Source organism: Eulemur rufifrons, chromosome 9 (genome assembly GCF_041146395.1).
Source record: "Eulemur rufifrons isolate Redbay chromosome 9, OSU_ERuf_1, whole genome shotgun sequence".
Classification (NCBI taxonomy): Eukaryota; Metazoa; Chordata; class Mammalia; order Primates; family Lemuridae; genus Eulemur; species Eulemur rufifrons.
The window spans coordinates 38,695,619-38,716,177 of NC_090991.1; the positions used below are offsets into that span (position 1 = coordinate 38,695,619).

A 20,559-nucleotide genomic window follows, 5' to 3' on the forward strand; every position below is an offset into this window, starting at 1 on the left:
GAAAACTAAGTGACCTCATTGTACATCATAGCTATACATGATGTAACCACTCTTCAAAGAACAGCTGATCTTGTCCATTAGCTCCCACACAAGAGAAAGTTAAGAAAACTCCACTACTCATGAAATTATAACCTGACAATGTAAGTGAGGTGGTAGTCATGACTTAGATGAAGAATACATGCTTAGAAAGAACTTAGAAATACTATTCCAGGCCGGGCGTGGAGGCTCACGCCTGTAATCCTAGCACTCTGGGAGGCCAAGGCAGGAGGATCGCTTGAGCTCAGGAGTTCAAGACCAGCCTGAGCAAGAGCGAGACCCCATCTCTACTAAAAATAGAAAAACTTAGCCAGGTGGGGTGGTGTGTGCCTGTAGTCCCAGCTACTCGGGAGGCTAAGGCAGGAGGATCTCTTGAGCCAGGAGTTTGAGGTTGCTGTGAGCTAGGCTGACACCATGGCACTCTATCCTGGGCAACAGAGCAAGACTCCGTCTCAAAAATAAATAAATAAATAAGAAACACTATGCCAGTTAGTGTTGGGGGTAGATTCTATTAATAAAAATCACATCCATACAGAATGTGGCCTGAAGCACAAATTCACATTGGATTTTCCAGTCAATCAATCAGCCAAAGAGAATCCTGAGGTGGCCAAGATAATGCAACAACCCTAACAAGTAGGTGTTATTTCCATTTTACAGATAAGGACAGAAATGTTACCTAAGTACACTACACAAAGATAATATTAGATCCAGAACACAACATGGAATCTTCAAACTCCCAGGCTAGTGGAATCAAATTATCCTTTTTGTTTGTTAGTTGGTTTTTTGTTTTGTTTTGTTATGTTTTTTAGAGACAGGGTCTCGCTCTGTTGAGCAGGCTAGACTCCAACTCCCAGGCTCAAGGGATCCTCCTACCTCAGCCCCTCAAGTACCTGGGACTATAGACATGCACCATGACAACAGGCTCTCAAATTATCTGTTTTTAAGTCTTATCTCCGCTATATGATCTCTGACAAGAAAATTTCTCTTTGAATTTGTCATACAAGCAATTACAAGAAAAAAGGAAAACACAGGCTTTACTTATCTTACATGTAATAAGTGGAAAGTAACTTTATTAAAACATGTCTGAAATAAATCACACTTCTTATAAAATTTAAAGATTATTCTTTTACCAGAATTGTCTTTAGAAATTAAACCAAGTAGTCAAAAAGTACCTTAAAATGTTCCTGGATACTCTATCAATAAAACCAAACTGAACATTAATCTGGTAAAGTCATGACTCTTTAGTTAGTCATAATCCATCCTTGATTAATATTCAGGTACATAAATAAATACCAAGAAGACTAAACAGAATAAAAAGAACTCTCTAAAGCTTTTTCCCTTATTTGCTACATGCCTACCCAACCATTTATCTTTATCTCCAAAACAAAAATGATTTCTAAGCCCTGTGGATGTGACTTCACTAATCTGAAGAAGACTTTATATTCTATGATCCTTGTAGTGTTTCTCAAACTAAGGACCAAGGACCAACTGAATCAGAATATCTGGCATGCCTGTTAAAATGACCCCAGATAAACTAAATCAGACTCTCTGGGGCAGATCTATAGAATCTTGTTTTCTTTTCTTTTCTTTTTTTTTTTTGAGGCAGAGTCCCACTCTGTCACCCTGGCTAGAGTGCCGTGGCATCAGCCTCGCTCACAGCAACCTCAAACTCCTGGGCTCAAGCAATCCTTCTGCCTCAGCCTCCCAAGTAGTTGGGACTACAGGCATGCGCCACCATGCCCGGTTAATTTTTTCTATGTATTTTTAGTTGTCCAGATAATTTCTTTCTATTTTTTAGTAGAGATGGGGGTCTCGCTCTTGCTCAGGCTGGTCTCGAACTCCTGAGCTCAAAGGATCCGCCCACCTGGGCCTCCCAGAGTGCTAGGATTACAGGCATGAGCCACTGTGTCCAGCCTCTTTTTTTCTTTTTTAAGCAAATAACACAGGAATTCTTATGCTAAAATCTTTAGATCACCAGTTCTCAAACTTTTTGCTCTCAGGACTCCTTTATACCCTTAAAAATTGAGAGGACCCTAAAGAGCTTGTGTTTATGGAGGTTATATCTATTAGAAATTAAGAAATTGTCTATTGGAAATTATATGTATTAGAAATTAAAATCGAGAAATCTTAAAAATATTTATTAATTCATTTCAAAAAATAAATCTATTACTTATAACATAAATAACATTTTCATGAAAAATAACCATCTTTCAAAACAAAAAAATGTAGTGGAAAGAGAGGCATAGTTCAAAGGGACAGCTTCCCTTCCTTCATTTTCAACAAAATGCCTGCCAATATCCCAGTTGGTCTGTCAATCATTCTTTCAAGTAACAATGGTGTTTCATGGAAAAAGCAGCTAGTCTGAGATCACAACTCAATTCACAAGTGCTTTCCCTTCAGACAACCACCATAATTCAGTACACAGAAGTGCTTTATGCACGCCTCCCATTTCAGTACAGAATATCACAAATATACGTCCTCAAGGGTTGAAAGACAATGAAATTAATATCACTTACTATTTCATCATGGACATCTTTAAGTGTTTTTTCTGTGAGTACACCAAATATAATCACTACTAGTATAAGTGCAAATGTCAATTAAGTAAAAAATACAACCGTATTATGAAAATAGTTTTGATCTGGGACCTCCAAGGGTCTGTGGACCACAATCTGAAAACTGCTGCCGTAGACAACTCAACAAAAGCATTAATAAGAAACCCATCTGTGAGAACAATGCAAAAAGACAGACAAATCCCTCTCCACCTGCCAAAGGAGCAATAGAGTTTAAGAAAAAGTTGAGATTAATGGGATGGGCCCTGGCACTATGGTATATGTACAGCAAGCTTTTAAAAAAAAATTGGCGTGGGGGGGGGCTGTCTCCACAAAAAATAAAAAAGATAGCTGGGCGTGATGGCACACACCTGTAGTCCCAGAAACTTAGGAGGTTGAGGCAGGAGGATCCCTCGAGCACAGGAGTTTGAGATTGCAGTGAGCTATGATTGTGCTAATGTACTCCAGCCTGGGCAACAGAACAAAATCTTGTCTCTTAATTTAAAAAAAAAAAAAGACAAGACAAGACTAGCATTAATCTTTCCTAGGGAAAGGGGGAAAAGTTTAAACCAGAGATCATTTGGATCTTCTCTATCCCTCACCTCCAGGAGATGCCCATGGAATCTATGGAGCACTTCTCACCCAGAACATCTCAGATATTTCTACAGAAACAGGAATCTTTTTTTTAATTAATATATTTTATTTTTTAGAGCATTTTTAGGTTCATAGCAAAATTGAAAAGAAAGTACAGAGAATTTCCATATACCCCTATGTATCCTACCATACACGCAGCCTTCCTCACTACAGACATCCTGTACCAGAGTGGTACATTTGAGAAACAGGAATCTTAGGCTATTTTATAAACCTAGGACTCTTCAATATAGTAATTTGCATCCTAAAGTTTCCCACATGCTTCTACCTACTTGCAATCTACTCTTATTTATTCACTCCAATGGAAAGGGAAAATAAAACACATGGGATTAAGTATTGATATTTGGCTACAGAATCCTTCAGTTATCCCACCTGCCCCTATGTATAAGAGAGTTACCACCCTAATTATGTTTGGGGTTTTTTCTTATTTTCTTTTTTTTGAGACAGTCTCACTCTGCTGTCTAGGCTAGAGTATGGTGGCATCGTCATAGCTCACAACAACCTCAAACTCCTAGGCTCAAGCAATCCTCCTGCCTCAGCCTCCCGAGTAGCTGGGACTACAGGTGTGCCACCACCGCCCCCTCCACCCAGCTGATTTTTCTATTTTTTGTAGAGATGTGGTCTTGCTATGTTGCTCAGGTTGGTCTCAAACTTCTGACCTCAAGTGATCCTCCTGCCTTAGCCTCCCAAAGTGCTAGGATTACTCGTCTGAGCCACCATGTCTGGCCTCTAATTATGTTTTATTTTGGTTAATGTTTCAATAAATTTGCTTTCCCTAAACATATTGACAAAAACAAGCCCATCTCCACTCCCACTGCTTCACTTGATTAGCCAAAAATTAAAAAAATAAAAAGCCCACCAAATACAAAACTGGTTTGTCAGGGAAAGTCAATCTGATTAAATATTTATTGTGTCTAAACCACAAGTAGAAAAAGATTCAAAAGCCGATTATTTTAATGCTAACTCAATGCAATATTGCACTTCATTTAGTGTACAGGACAGGTAATTATACAGCTTACATCTGGGTTTTGAGGTTTTAAGGATTACATTTGGGTGGGGGGAGAGAAAAGTGGAAAACAAAGGAAAAGTCTAATGCTTTTAGATTCTTTCAGAAAAAGTGTTTGCTAAAAAGGAAAGCAAAATTAATATTAGAGAAATGCATGTGAAAAACATGCATTTTAGGAAGCTTTCACCTAAGCAGGTGCTCAAGTTCAGACTCAAATCCTCCAACTCTCATAACAAGAATGAGAGGTCAGGACACCACAAACTAATCAAATCAATCAACAAAGTGGGGAAAACAGGTGGTTGACACCAGACTGGGCAGGGTTTTCCTAAATTGGGCTTACCTTCGCTAATCCAAATCAGTTTTCAGAAATGGCTTTTTACAAAAACTACCCAAACATCCCCCTAATAATTTGCACTCCTCCACAACAGGGAAGCCATTTATTTACCAGAAGGTTTACTTTCTCTTTCAAGCTCTGCTGGCTTCCTCCTGCCCCACATTCGGCCAAGAAACAACTGGGTTTCCATTCTTCCCTGCCTTCTCCAGTCCAAAACTGGAGAGTTGGGATGAGGAAACCTATTTTATGGAGAAGCTGAGTGGTTCTTCTTTAACTGCAAGGCTATTCTGAATAGAGATTAGTTTGCAAAGGAAAATTACAGGATGAAAAATAAAGCTTTACTGCTCCAATTAACTCACATACATGCACAATTACACACAATCATACACTTATACACATGTACACACACAGATGTGAAGGGACATCCAATTCAGCTGAGTAGTGTGCAGCACATCAGCGACCAGCTTCGTAGAGACCATCCAGGTAGGTCTCTTGGGATGCCTCCCCACTCCACCCGCCTTACCTGACTCTAAATAGGGTTCCTCCCATTGGCTTTTTCCAACTCTAATCACCCCTCTACCCTTCAAATCTTCAATACCATCTGCACCTTTCATGTCATAAAAAACTCCAAGGGCAAATTTCTGAATGGTAATCCATTTTTAATGTGTTGAATATTACTTAAAATAAATGAGAGGTAATCATAAATTTGGAAAATACAAAGAGACCAACCACAAGGGCATTTGGTAACGGGACTTTACAGTTTGCCGTGCCTATCTATTGCTTTTACATGATGGCCTCCCATCCACTCTACCACAATGTAAATCCCCAGTCCCTATTCATTTAGTTGTTTCCCATTAGGTTAGACTCTCCCCAATTACTCTTTCTTTCCTTTGGGTCACTAATGGCTACCATGAATCATAACTTGCCCAACTCTGTAGTTTAGACAGATATTGCAATTTTTAATAATAGTAATTATTAGCACTCAAATGTTAGCTATCTGCCAGGCATTATGCAAAGTACTTTATATGCATTATCTTGTTTAAGCCTCAAAACTACTCCACAAGCGGACCTGGTATCCACATTTTGTGAATAGAGAAACTGAAACTCAGCCAGGCGCGGTGGCTCATGTCTATAATCCTAGCACTTTGGGATGCCAAGGCAGGAGGATCGCTTAAGCCCACGAGTTCAAAACCAGCCTGAGCAATATAGCCAGACCCCACCTCTATAAAAAATAGAAAAATTAGCCAGGTGTGGTGGTGTGAGCCTATAGCCCCAGCTACTCAGGAAGCTGAGGCAGGAGGATCGCTTGAACCTGGGAGTTTGAGGCTACAGTCAGCTATGATTGCACCCCTGCACTCTAGCCGGGGCAACAAAGCGAGACCTGTCTCAAAAAAAAAAAAAAAGAGAGAGAGCGAGCCAACAATAGACCCAAAATCTAAGAGGTGGCAGATCTGGGATTAAAGCCCAAGAAGTCTGACCTCATAGCCCATTCTTTAAACTCCTATAGCAACTTTGGACCATGAAACCCTCAAACATACCGACCAAGTGTTTCAACACTACAATCATAGTTACCTAAGGAAAGCTCAAAATGTAAGTTCTTTGGCTGAGGCAGTTAAAAAGTCAAAGGTCAGGTAAAAGTTCAGTGATAGCAAAGTCATTTATTCTTATGGATGGAGGTAGCAGGAAGGAAAGCCAGATAATCCAAACATTGTTTTCTTCTGGGGGCAGATTTGCCTTCCTTATTATTCCTTTGTTAGGCTGTTAAAAGGAATTTGCAATAAATATATCCAAGATAAATTGGTAAACAGAAAAAGCTGCAAAAAATCTAGAGAAATACAGCAAACTATTAACAGGATATATATAAAATACACATCTTGTATATTTCTACACATTTAAATTTTTTATAATAGCATGTATTATTTTGTAAAAAGGACAAAAAACTTATTTTTTTTTATTTCAGCTTATTATGGGGGTACAAAAGTTCAGGTTATATATATTGCCCATGTCCCGCCCATCCCCCCGAGTCAGAACTCCAAGCATGTCAATTCCCCAGACAGTGCGCATTGCACTCATCATGTAGTTATGCCCCACCTCCCAAAAAACTTATTTTAATGACATTTTAAACCCAATTATTAACAGAAGAGGAGGGAAAAGAGCTGTGGTTCTGTGGCCTCCTTTCCTCTCAGTTTAGTTAGCCTAAATTAAGAACTTCCACTTATAGCTCCCTGAACACACTACGCTGTTTAAAGCCTCTGCACATTCATGTTCCTTCAGCCATGAATGCAACTGTTTACCACTCAACTTTGTTGAGAGAATTCCTATTCATCCTACAAAACACTATTCAGGTGTTCCCACTGGATAAAGCCTGTCTGTGATAAAGCCATTCTCTCACTCCTGTAGAGAATTTCTCTCTCTCTCTTTTTTTTTTTTTTTGACATTTAATAAGAACTTAGATTTACAGAGCTCTTATTATGTGCCAGGCAATATGCTAAGCATTTTATCTACATTATCTTATTGAATCTTCAACAATACATACAAGATAAGTACTGTTATCATTCTTTCCTTTTACAGATAAGAAAATGAGCTCAGATTCTGACTAGGAAGTGGAATATCCAGGATTCCGTCCCAGATGTCTGACTCTGGAACCTGAGTCTTGAATCGCTAACCTGTCGTCTCCTCTGCCCTAAAGCCATACTGGTGGAGCACATACCATGGTCCCCATGACATCTCCAGTTCCATGAAAACAGGGACCATGTTTGATTATCCTTGGATCTCACCTGGCACAGTAATTGACTCTCAATATGTTTGCTGATCTGAATTAACAGTTGTGATAATCCTAACATGACAAATAAGGGCCATAATAGAAATTCATTCTTCCATATGCTATTCCTTTTACAAATTGGAGACATCTCAATTTTCCACCAAAGTACCACGTGGCCATCATAACTAAAGTGCACCACAGTAAGCCAAGGTGCCTAGCAACCTGTGTAACCAAGATATTGATTCTTTTCACCATAACCAAGAAAGACTGAGCTAGCCCAGCGATGTCATCCTGCTGGATCTCACTGACGCTGCTCCAGAACACCAGGAGTTCTTCAGGGATGTCCCTCAAGTGCTCTTTTCATGGTTTTTATAAATGACCCAAAAGTTATGGTAAAATTTTAAAATATGATTTGTAGCTGATCATAACTCCTCAAAAAGCACTTCTGCACTTAAGCACGCTATGGTTTTTTGCCACCCAGAGTACCAAATCAAGTAAGTCGGGACACCTCCCTGTGCGTGCTGGCCCAGTCTGTAAGGTCAGACTCAAGTAATAACTCCCCTAGGGCACAGGGCATGTGCACGAATTTATTTTGTACAAGTTAACCAACACCAGGCATGTGCCTGACATATAGTAGTCACGCCATAATTAAACACCAGCACCTGGCCTCAAAAGCTTTAAAAGCTTCCCCTACAAAAGAACAGAACTGAAATTTCTTGGTCTTGCATTCAATGCCTTTTATAAGTAGGCACTTCTCTACCACTTACCGTCCCCATGTTATATCCCCATACTTCCTCACCCCAAATTCTTTACACCTATCAAATTCCACTCATTATTTGAGACCCAGTTCAAATCCCTCCTTTGGCAAGAAAACTTCCTAGACAACTCCAAGCCTCATAACCTCTCCTTCCTCTGAAGACCTGTAGTGTTCAGTGTAGTACTGCCCAATGAAACATTACACGACAGATAACAGAAAAGTTCTATATCTGTACTATATTTTTTTATACACAGTAGCTACTTTGTTGCACAGCACATGTGTAATGCCTCACCATCTCTTTGACGACAACATGTTGCATTGGATGGTTAAAGCATTTATCAAGTCACCCCAGTAGACTAAAATTTCTGTGAACAAGGTAAATCTTACTCTTCACGGCAACTTTCACAAAGGTACAAAAAGTAAATATTTGCTGATTTGCATACCACCTCTGAGAAAATCATAAGCTAAGAAAGTGCTCAACTCAGATGTCTGGAATGAAGATGACCACCTCTGCCCATCTCACATCTGAATTTCAAGACACACAGAGGCAGGGAGGAGAAAGCAACTTTCTGGAGACACAAATGACCACTAATCAAGCCACAAGGCACTCTGGTTTGTTTGTTTATTTTTAGAGACAGGAACTTGCTCTGCTACCCAGGCTGGAGTACAGCGGAGGGATCATAGCTGACTGCTATCTCAAATTCCTGGGCTCAAGCAATCCTCCCATCTCAGCCTCCGGAGTAGCTAGAACTACAGGTGTGTGCCACCTTCTAATCCTGGCACGCTGGTTTAAATGACATTTAGGTCACAACTGCCCTTCACCTAAAACTTGCCTAAATAAATATCTCTTTCCATTAGCAAATAGCTAAATTCTGATGGTAAATTATGCTGACTTAAAAACAGTTAATTACTTCCCAAGTTAGACATATCAGTTAGATAGAAAAACAACCTAAGCAAGCCCTATTTGTATTTCTTTTTTTCATCTGTGTATTGAATATTTCTCTCTCTTGGAGTCTTTCCGCCTATTGGTGGTATTTGACTGTCCAGATAGATGTTAGAATTTCACTGACACTTTTCCCAGCTGGAACTACACTGACTCTAAATCAAGACCCAACAATTTAAGTATCAGTAGTTTAAAAAACACAAAATATACAGAAGGCACAAGTTCCACCACTATGGCATTCTGCTGCCTTGAGCAAGTGTCTTGTTCCTTTGGCCTCAATTTCCTTATTTACAAAATGGGATTAATGTTATGTGAACTACCTACCTCACAAACCCCTTGTGGGTCAAGTTATCATAACTGTGGGTCTTTCTAAATGGTTATTCTTCTCACATAAGCTACGTATAAACAAAAGATTCATGAATTTGCTAACAGTTCTTTGTGGTGGTATGTTAATATAGAGACTAAGATCAATGTTCCAACATCTACAACAATTTTTTTTTTTTATTCCAGACTTCTTTCCCCCAATCCCACCGTGCAAATGCCTCAACAAAACTTCTGCTAGTGCTCCAGTTCAGTACATGTGATAAGGAAATAAGTATGTTGACTCAGGGAACACAGACATACTGAATAGAAAATAGAAAATTAGCTGAATCAGGTCATAACACAGTCTAAATCCACATATAAAAGACCAAGATGATTTACTGCTTTGATTTATTCAAACCAATACTTTATCAGCACAGCCAGCCAAAAATTTACAACCCATACACAGAATAAACCCTTAGTTGCTCACAAAATAAAAACCAGCAGGTGCACACTATATTTTTTTTCACAAGAAAAAATGACCAACCACTGACTTTCTCATCACATATACACTCACTTGATATAACACAAGAGTGATGTGTACTAAACATGGAAAAAGCAACTTGGGTGACAGTTTGAATTTCGTTAACTTAAGTGCAACCACACCTCCCAGGAACACAGGTAAACTTTGCACACATGGCTTTGCCAAGGCCAGCCTGTCTTTGTTTCCCTCTCCTCTGCATTTACCCAAGATCTTGGCTCTGAGACAGAAAACTCCCACTCTCGATTGGTTCATTCTGTTCTATGCAATTAAGCAACACCACAATCCAGTAAACGCAATGGCTCAATTATTTATCTTCTGGCCGAGTTTACCAGGTGTTTATAAAAGAACAATGTCAAGAGGTTTATTTCTCTCAAGAGCTGGCTTGACGAGTTGACGGGGGTTTTATTTTCTTATTTTGTCTTTTCTTAATTTTTTTTCTTTTACAAGGGCGGGGGGTGAGGGGCAACATGGCTTAACCTAGAAAAAGATGGGAAGGAATTTAGAAAGAGTACAAGTCTGTCAATTTCCCTACAGGAAACTTGATTCTTATGCAATAATCCTGCCCACAGCCAGCCAGTCCGTGAGGGTGCAGGGAGGAAGACACCTACCTATTCCTACCTCCAAAGGGGCTAAGGCTGGCTCCCGAAGGAGCGGCAACTGGGCAAGGCGGAGGAAGTAGCTCAGCCAGGAGCCGCCGGGCCCCGCCGGCGGGGCGGGGAGAAGGCTCCTTCCAACCCTCCCCCGCCCCCGTGATCTCCGCCGGCGTGACAGTCGCTCCTGTGGCCGGAACGTCCCCAGAGCCCCAGGGAGCAGGAAGTCGGGGGGCTGTGCCTCACTCCTGCACCCCCCCGCCTAACGTGCCCTCGCCCTGCAGTCCTCCCCTCGAGTTCATTCTCACTCATTCTCCAAAGAACCAAACTTCCTTCTAGCGCCCGTGTCCCTTTCGAGGCCCGCTCCTGTCATCCCGGGGAGTTAGTTGTCCCTTCAAGGCGACGCCCTGTGTCTCCTCCTATCCCCCGCCCCACTGAAGTGTCCATTCACAACGCCCCGCAACGACCAGACGCTCCGGTCCCTGCGGCGCCCCCCGGGGTCCCCAGGCCTGGGGGCCGTCGAGACAGGCGGCCCCACCCTTCACCCCCTTCACCTGTTTCTCCGGCTGAGGCCGACAGGCCGGGGCTGCGCTTGCGCCGGGTGCGGGCGGCGGGGCTCCCTCAGGCCGCGGGGCCTCTTCTGGCCGACGAGAAGAGACCGCGCCGAGCGGGGCTGCTCGTCAAGGATCCGGTTGGGGCTTGTTCCCTCCGCTGAGACGTCGGAACCCCAGGTTCCCCTCCCCGTCTACGCCGCCGCAGCTCCGGAAACCGCTGAATTACAGTCCCTTCAGCCAATCCCCGCCCAGGCCCGGCCTGGCCGAGACACAGCGCTTATGCATAATTCATGAGACGGCCAGCTTGCTTGGCCACCCAGAAGCCCCAGTACGGGAGCTGGACAGTTGAGGCCCCACCCACTGACCAATGAGGAGAGCCGATAGAGAAGGGGCGGAGCCAAGAGAGGACCGGGTACGCCCCCGTGCTGGCTGTTCCGAGGACTAGTGCTCCTCCCTCCGCAGCAGCCGAGGCCTTGGGCACAGAAGCCCGGGGGGAGGGAGGGAAGATGACTGGAATGTCCTGCTGAAAACCCAGCTGAGTTCCTGGCAGTGCGTGACGTCAAGACACTTTAAATGCCCCTGGTACAGCTCCCTCCTGCTCGCTTTCCCTTTTCCCGGCCCTTGGCACCACGTGGGGGCGAGGTTGCGAGCCTCTTACCACGTGGGAATCAGCCAGTTAGAACTGTCCCCAGGTATCGCCAGGTCCTCAGGGGGCCTAACTCCTGAACTGGGTTTCTGGGGACAACAAAAAGAACCTGGGTGACTCCGCCTGCTTTGAACTTCAGTTTCTGCGTGAGTAGGGACACACACACCCGGAAACATGACGTGGAAATAGAGTAATTACTAGAGTGCGTGGGGAGACGGTAGTGAATTTCACCTCGTCCTTCGTTCCATCGCTTCAAACATCAAATGCCAACGGCTAGCCTATTGGCCAATACACGAGAATGCAGAAGACAGTATATATGAAGACTGACACGTACATATATTTAATAGTACGTGACTTTTTTTTTTTTTTTTTTTTAGCTCCCTGCAAGCTCAAATTCCTGGGCTCACGGACTACTCCTGTCTCAGCCTCCCAAGTAGCTGGGACTACACAACTGGCTAATTTTTCTATTTTTAGTAGAGACGGGATCTCGCTCTTGTTCAGGCTGATCTCTAACTCCTGAGCTCAAGCGATCCTCCTGCCTCGGCCTCCCAGAGTGCTAGGATTACACGCGTGAGCCAGAGTTCCCGGCCAGTACGTGACATTTTTATGTGTCTGAGTTGAAACAACAATTCAACTCAGACACAATTTCATTTGTCTCTTTTTCTTTTCCACCTTGTCTACTTGATAGGCAAGTATTACTGAATTGAAACCAGTGGCTCCTAGGAAATGTAGACATTTTACCTTACATAAGAGAGGATGAACTTTGCATAATGGAGTGGTTTTTATGTGTGTGCTGATACTATCAGGGTTTTTAAAAATACCAGTTGTTAATACTGCGTTTGTGTTTAATACAAAGTGGTATAATGACAAAATCCAACAAAGGCCCCATTATCTCACCAACCAGATAACCCCTAATGACAATTTTTTTTCAGTGAAACTAATACATGTTCATGGTTAGAAATTTTAAACAGTTCAGATAATACATGTTGATTTTACACCGGAGACTATGTCTTCCTGATTTGCAATAAAATACTTTTTAAAAAAGAAAAAAAATTTCAAATAGTCCAGAAAGGTCAAAAATTAAAAATGAAAATCTTCCTCTCCTTTCCCATCAGTCCTTCTCCCCAAGGACAGCTGTTCTTATTAATTTCTGGTGAGAAAAATCAATGACTCTTAACCTTGGGGGGTGGGGGGGGGTCACAGATCCCTCTGAGAGTCTGATGAAGACCATGGATTCTAGCCCCAGAAAAAATATACAGCATAAGCTTTTACTCAAAAATTCACATGGTTCCCAGATACCTGAAGCCTGTATAAAGACTCCAGATTCAGACCCCTTGTACCACCTTATATCCAAGTGAGAGGTGAGGGCATCTATGGGGCAACTGGTAGGGTCACTGGTGGTGGGATTGAGAGTCTCTCATTGCCCTCTTGTAGACACAGCCCAGTGTGGAAATTGCTGTATTTATCTGTAGTGTGTGTGTGTATTGATCACTCCGTTTATCTTGATCTTCACCCCAGGACAGATATCCCCTACCTTACCTAAACTCTCTGTTAGCTGTTCTATCCCATGCAGCTAACTGCCTCCCTGATAACATGGGGTCTAATATTTGTTTAGTGATTTACTACCTACAAAGCACTTACAAACTCCTTTCCTTTTTTTTTTTTTTTTGAGATAGGGTCTCACTCTGTCACCCAGGCTGAAGTGCTAAAGTGCAATGACATGATCACAGATCACTGCAACCTCAAACTCCTGGGCTCAAGCAATCCTCCCACCTTAGCCTCACAAGTAGCTGGGACTACAGATACATGCCACCCCGCCAGGCTAATTATTTTATTTGTTTATTTGTTTATTTATTTATGAGATGGGGTCTTGCTATGTTGCCCAGGCTTGCCTCTTTTTTTTCTCACGACAATCATGTGTAGCAGATAGGAGAAGCCGTTTTATCCACTTACAGAAAACTAAAGCTAAAATAATATGATATTCTCAAGATCACAGACATAGAAGCACACCAGGTGGGTTCAGAGCCAGGTTTTTGGACACCACATCCCATAGCTTTGTTCTAGCCACTCAAACCCCATCCTCCCCTGACTTCTCAGGAGCTCCTTTGTTTCCCTCATTGCCTTCCCCACCATTCACACATAAAATCTACCCTGGAGCCTGTTTGACATACAAAAACTCTTCAGCCCAGTCACTGGCCTTTCTCCACACCTCTACCAAATCCCTCTTGGCTAAACTCGGCAGTTTCACTTGGGCCAATGCTTTGGCCACTTCTTACTCCATCCAATCCTTCCCCTGGCTGCCAGGGACATCATCGTAAAACTTAAATAAATATTCAATCATGTCACAGTCTGCTTAAAAATCTCTACTCTTCTCAATTACCTACAGGATAAAATCCAAGTTCAATAAAAAATACTGGCCATCTAACATAGTGCCGGGCATGTGGTAGGAGCTCATTCGCTGTTCCTTCTTTCTCATTCTTGATTTGAATCTCAAAATCCTACAAAGTCTGACCTGAACCTCCTTTTCCAGCTTCATCCCATACACCCAAAGCTCCCACATTAAATTTATCCCCTTCGTCCAAACATACCTGCACCTTCTGTAACTTCCTGCCTCTGTGGATATTCTTCCTTCCACCTGGAATCGCCCTTTCTTCATACCCCACCTGAAAACTCTTACTCATTCTGCAAAGCCTGGTTTCAACATCGCCTCCTCTGGGCTTTAGATTCTTCTTGGCAAAATTAATCTCTTCTGCTAGACCCTCGGCAGGTTCTTTCCCCATCTAGAATAGCATTCTCTACCTTGAACTGTAACGTATCCATTTATTGGCCTACTTCCAGATAAATAATAATTAACATTTGTTAGGTAATTACTATGTTCCAGGAACTATACTAAGCATTTTACATAGGTAACCTCATTTGATCCTCACCGGAACGAAATGAGGTGGGTAATAACACAATTCCTATTTTAAAACTGAGGAAGCTAAGGCTTAGAAAGTGAAAGACTGGTCTAAAACTGGTCTCACGCCTAGAAACTAGGGGCAAACTCAGAATGAGAATCAGGTGTGGCTGACTCCAAGGCCTGGACCCTCTCTGGCCACATGCTAGAAAACATCTTCCCCTAAGTTTTAGGTTCCTGGAAGCTCAAACCCTTTAATGCTTGTTTTCATAAACTCAGCATCTAGCATCTAGCCCAGGGGTCACCTAAAATTGAGTTAATTAAATATTAATAAATATGCATTGTATCAACATACCAGCAATAGCAAAAATTTATGGAGTTTTTACTATGCACTAGCCACGCTATGAGTATTTAGTAAGTTATGTAACGCATCTGTGAACTCATTTAATCCTTACAATAACTGCATGAGGAGGACACTGATTTTTACAGGTGAAGAAAATGAGACTTACCCAAGGTTAAGTGACTTACTCAAAAATGTAAAGCTAGTAAGTGGCAGAGCTAGTATTCAAATGCAAGTACAGTCTAACTCGAGAGCCTGAATAGCTGTTCTTCCTTGAGTATTTCCCCAGGTCTAACTTTCCTCTTCTATCCCCAAAGAAACACCTAAAGGAGAGAAAAAGGTGAGGTCACCACCCTTCTTCCCATCAAGTGAATAAAGGCAGAGCTCATATGTCCACAAATTCTTTGACACTTCTCCCATCTAAAAGTAGTCTCATTCCACTCCCTAAGTGACTTACTTGTAACAAATAGAACACAGTAGAAGTGGTGTTGCATGACTTTCAAGGTTAGGTTGTAAAAGACCATACAGCTTCCACCTGACTCTTTTATTTATTTATTTATTTATTTATTTATTTTTTTGAGGCAGAGTCCCGCTCTGTCACCCTGTCTTGAGGGCCATGGCATCAGCCTAGCTCACAGCAACCTCAAACTCCTGGGCTCAAGCAATCCTCCTGCCTCAGCCTCCCGAGTAGCTGGGACTACAGGCATGCGCCACCATGCCAGGCTAATTTTTTCTATATATTTTTAGTTTTCCAGCTAATTTCTTTTTATTTTTTAGTAGAGACAGGGTCTTGCTCTTGCTCAGGCTGGTTTCGAACTCCTGAGCTCAAACGATCCACCCACCTTGGCCTCCCAGAGTGCTAGGAGGAGCCACTGCGCCCGGCCCTTACTCTTTCTTATGGACATTCTCCCTCGCAACCCAGCCACCATATTGTGAGGAAGTCCAAGCTATCTGCAGAGGCTATGTGAGGGTGTTCTGGCCAACAGTCCAGCTGAGACCCAGGTGACAGCAAACATCAGCTGTGAGCCAGCCTCTAATGATTCCAGCCTCCAGCTTTCAAGCCATCCTAAAGGAAGCCAAGTAGAGCAGAGATGAGCCATTTTTGCTGAACCCTACCCAGATTAAAAATTCATGAGCAAAATACAATTGCCATTGTTTTATGCCACATAAGTTTGGGGTTGGTTACACAGCAATAGGAAACCAGGACAGTTTTCCATTTATCATCTCAGAGAGACTCAGGAATTATAGGCTAGATCAGGAACAGAAATTGACCAGAACTTATAAAGTTCTAGAAACTTTTTCTTTACTCCCTCTTCCCTAATAGAATTATCAGTAAAACCCTAAATCAAAAAGGAAGGCATGGCAAGGAAGAGAAGAACCTTGGGGATGGTAAGTGGGTGGCAAGTCACCACGGTGACCAAAGGGGGCAAGGGGCAACTTGTGCGGGTGATGGGACCGTCATGGGCCTTAGCAACAGAAAGGCTCACACAGGGCTGCCCAACCCCAGCTCGCTAACATCACAGAGAAAAGCAGGTCCGTGAAACATGAACTCCTCAGATCTTCTCTCTGCAAAAACACTTCTCAGGCATCTTCATGCATCTCTCTTTTCTTCTGTCTGAAGAACAGTCCTCTCCACTCAATATTTTCAAGGCTGAGTATTTTTCCTCTACCACTTAAAAACATTGATAGCCGGTCTTTCTGTTCCTTCAGTGGCTTCCCATGGGGCTCAGGATAAAGGAATTCTCCTTTATCTCACCTGCTTCCAGGCTCTGCCTACCCCCCCCCAGCCCCCCACTCCCTGCTGCCCACTAAATCCCATCCAGTCCATCTCCCAGCTCAGGGCCTTTGCATATGTTGTTCCTTTTCCTTCCCAGCTTTGGGGTGGCTGTTTCCTTCTCACCCTGCCCATCTCACTCAGAGAGGCCTTGTCTAACCACCCCCACCTAAGGTTGCTCTCAACCTGTTAATCTCTATTTCTATAACATACATATCCCATTTCCTGTGGAACTCTTATCACAATTCTCATTTTATTTATCTGTTTACAGCCTTTCTTATCTCTCTCCCTCATTATACTGTTAGTTCCAGGAAAATGTACCTTGTTTGTTTTGTGCTTCCTTGTTTCCTCATTGCCTGGCACGGTGCAGAGCGCATAATAGATGCTCAAGACATAGTGAATGCGTGGAAGTACTCTTGGTCCCACCCCTCCCCTCCTGAGCTCTGTCATTTGTCTCCTCCCTCCTGACCTTCTCCACTTGTTCCCTTCCCTCTGTCTCTAAAGAGACTTCCTTCTCTCTCCTATGTTAACCCCCTGCTTCCCATCATTGCCCCCATGTCTTCCTCCTCACTTGCTCCACCAAGGTGGCTTCTGCCCCCTCCTGTCCACAGGGCAGTGCTCTTGAAGGCCACCACAGACCTCCTCCTCATCAAAGTTGATGTCTTCTTCTCAGTCATTTAACTTATCTTCACTGTAGAATCTACTGCTGTTTTCATCATCCCCTCTTCCTTCCTAGACAGTCTTTTCTCCCTTGACCATCACAGCAGTCGACAGAAGCAATTGCATTAACCTGAAAGCTGATAGGGGCTGAAGTGAGACATCCTGGCTCTGATATAGAATAAGCTGTGCAACCCTGGGCAAGTTCCTTAACCTCTCTGAGCTTTGGCACCCTCATCTGCAAATAGAGAACATAATTCTGACCTTGGTGAGTTTGCATTAAGTGTTAGATTTGAAGATACTCTCAAGTTGACTGTGCAGCATGGCAGATAAGAGCCAGGTCCTGGTATGGTCCACTGCTCAGCTGCCCTACTAACAGCAGTGTGACCCTGGGCCAGTTGCTTAACCTCTCTGAGCCTCAGTTTCCTCCTCTATGAAATAGGGAATATGAAAGCAACTACCTCATAGGTGGATGGGAAGATTTAATGAGATAACCTGCAAAGCATTCAATATAGCATCCGGCACATTGCAACTCCTTGATATGTCTTAGTTATTATTTTATATATATATATATATATATATATACACAAGGGAGGGAGGAGGAGCCCATTGGAAGATCTGAGACCTTTCCCAAGTTCCAGTAAAGTTGAACAACCATACCTTGGGGACAGTAGTTCCAGGAACCTCAGCAGAGGGAGTTTGTGAAATGTCCCAATAAAGTTCTGCCCTTCCCTTGTCATGACTTGACTTGACGCTGCTCTGACAATGTTCAGTCTCTCTGTCTGTCGGCTTAAAATTCTAAATTCCAGGCAGAGAAGCGTTCATTGGTTCAGACAGGACCAAATACCCATTCTTGACAAAGCAGTTGTGGACAGGGGCTGGAGTCTCAGTTACCCAGCAGAGACAAAGCCCTGGAGGGCGGGGGCCTTTCTGATGGGGGTGGGCATGAAATACACATCGGAATCACCTGGGACAGTGTTTATGAGCGTGCCCTGTGCTGGGCAGGATGTTCTCCCTGAACGTCCTAGAGTCTTGTTTGCTGGTCCTGGCTTCCCTCCAATATCCCCCAAAGGAAGGCACTCCTGCCTTTGATTCTAAATTCCACCCTCTTCCCTCCCTAGCTCCCTCCCTTGGCAAGCTCATCTACTCCTAGCACTTCAAAAACCACCTTTCTTTTCATAACTCTTTATCCTGAGTCTCATTAGGTGCAGAAATTACTTTCTCTTCCTAGGTCAGAGCAACTTCTATAAAATGGCACCTTTTGTTTTCTCATCTGTAAGACAAAGCCCCTTTTAGTTCTAACACACCACAATTCTATTAACTGATCCGCAATTACACCTCAGGTCTCCTGGCCCTATGCCTTTCTGCATACTGTTCGCTTGGCCTGGAGAACCTCCCTGGCCCTTGTCACTGCTGTCATTTCATTAACTTGTATTGAGGACCTGCCAGACTCACAACAAGTCCTCCCTTCCTGGGAATTACTCCCCACCCCCGGCCCCACCCCCAATCATACGCTGCAATGGGTCCCTTCAGCCACATCTGTATTATATGATTCTGTCCTCCTGGCCATCAATTATTAAACTCAGGGTGAACACTAGTATTAACTGGTTTGATCAGATTCTCTCTGCCAGGAATTTAGAATTTGAAACTGAAAGGCACTAAGCCTGAGAGTCCTTAGAGTTGAGTTCCATTAATGTCAGCACTTTAGAGAGGGCAGTCCATCAACTCCCTCTGCAGAAGTCCCTGGAGATTCCCTGATTCCTACTCTTCCTAGCCTGTGCTCAGGGATCCCTTGGAGTCCATAGGATATCTTGGCAGCCTTCCAACATAATTTCATTTTTCCCTGTAAGCTGGCCGATGTCCTTTTCTTATACTTTCAACGAAATAACATTAACCGATACAATCGTGTTTCAGACACTTTTAGGCTCTGGTGACACAAAAATCAAGTAAAATGCTGTCTCTGCCCACCAGCAGTCCTACACATGTTTAGAATCACAACTTAAAGGCCCCCTTCCTCCTTTAAGTTTTCCCATATTCCCCAAGCAGGATTAACCCCTTTCCAGCGTATGGCCATTGCACTGTGCTTTACCTCTTACAGAAGTCATCTCTTTGAGCTATTTTGGTTTTTTATTTTGGGGGGACAGGGTCTTACTCTGTCGCCCCAGCTAGAGTGCCCTGGCACCTCTTTGAGCTATTTTGAATGTCTGCCTCTCCCACTAATTACAAACCCTTTAAAATCAAAGACTGGATCTTGCTGTCTTTTTAGTCTCTCAGCACAGAATCACAAACTGTTCATTTGGAAAAGACATCTGTTGTTTTGTCTGCCTTCTTTCTCTTCGTTTTTCTGTTGATAACTTCAACCCAATTTTCCTTTGGGAAAAGAGCCCTCCTTCACTCTTGTGATGGTAAATTTTTAGGTGTGAACTTTACTGGAATAAGGAATACCTAGAGTGAGAGTGTTTCCAGAGGAGATTAGCATGTAAGTCTGAGTGGACTAACCTGTTCTCAATGTGGGCGGGCACCATGCAATCAGCTGGACCGAGATAGAACAAAAACAGGGAAAAGGGTAACTTGGTCTCTTTCTCCAGGACTGAGATACACACCTCTTCTGCCTTGGACATCAGAACTCCAGGCTCTCTGGCTTTTGGACTTCAGCACTTAACACCAGTGGCCTCCCAGGTTCTCAGGCCTTTGGCCTTGGACTGAGAGTTGTACCATTGGCTTCCCTATTTCTGAGGCCTTCAGACTTTGACTGAGCCATGCTACTGGCATCCCAGGGTCTGCAGCTTGGAGATGGTTTGTCCTGGGACTTCTCAGCCTCCATAATCAAATGAGCCAATGCCCCTAAAAAACCCTTCTCACTTATGTGTCTATGTATTTATGTATCTATCCATCCATGCTCCTATTGGTTCTGTCTCTCTGAAGAACCCTAACTAATACAACTCTTAATTCCACATTTTAGGTGAGTTCTACAAGTGATCACGTGGTCTACATTTGGTCAGAGACATAGTGATTTGGATATATGACTTATCAGGACCAATGGGTATCATATCTGAGATTCTGGCTGGAAGGATCTGGAAAGAAACTCTCTTCAGTGGGGTTGCTCACCTGTTAGGCCATAAGCCTGTAGCTGTTTTGGGTCATCTTTGCCACCATATGGGAAGAATCCTATTATTAGTGAAACAGACACAGTGGAAAAGAGAAGGTAAGAATAGAGAGAT

The 20,559-nt window shown here is 43.1% G+C and overlaps 1 protein-coding gene across 4 annotated transcripts in view; it reads right to left on the minus strand.

Moving 5' to 3' along the window:
- STAT3 (signal transducer and activator of transcription 3) overlaps positions 1-11,233 on the minus strand; it is a 56,163-nt gene extending 44,930 nt beyond the window's left edge. For all 4 annotated transcript variants that reach the window (XM_069482576.1, XM_069482575.1, XM_069482578.1 and 1 more), the window contains exon 1: positions 11,026-11,233. The gene's annotated coding sequence lies outside the window, so the exon portion shown is untranslated. The remainder of the gene's footprint in view (positions 1-11,025) is intronic.
- Positions 11,234-20,559: the final 9,326 nt, after the last annotated feature.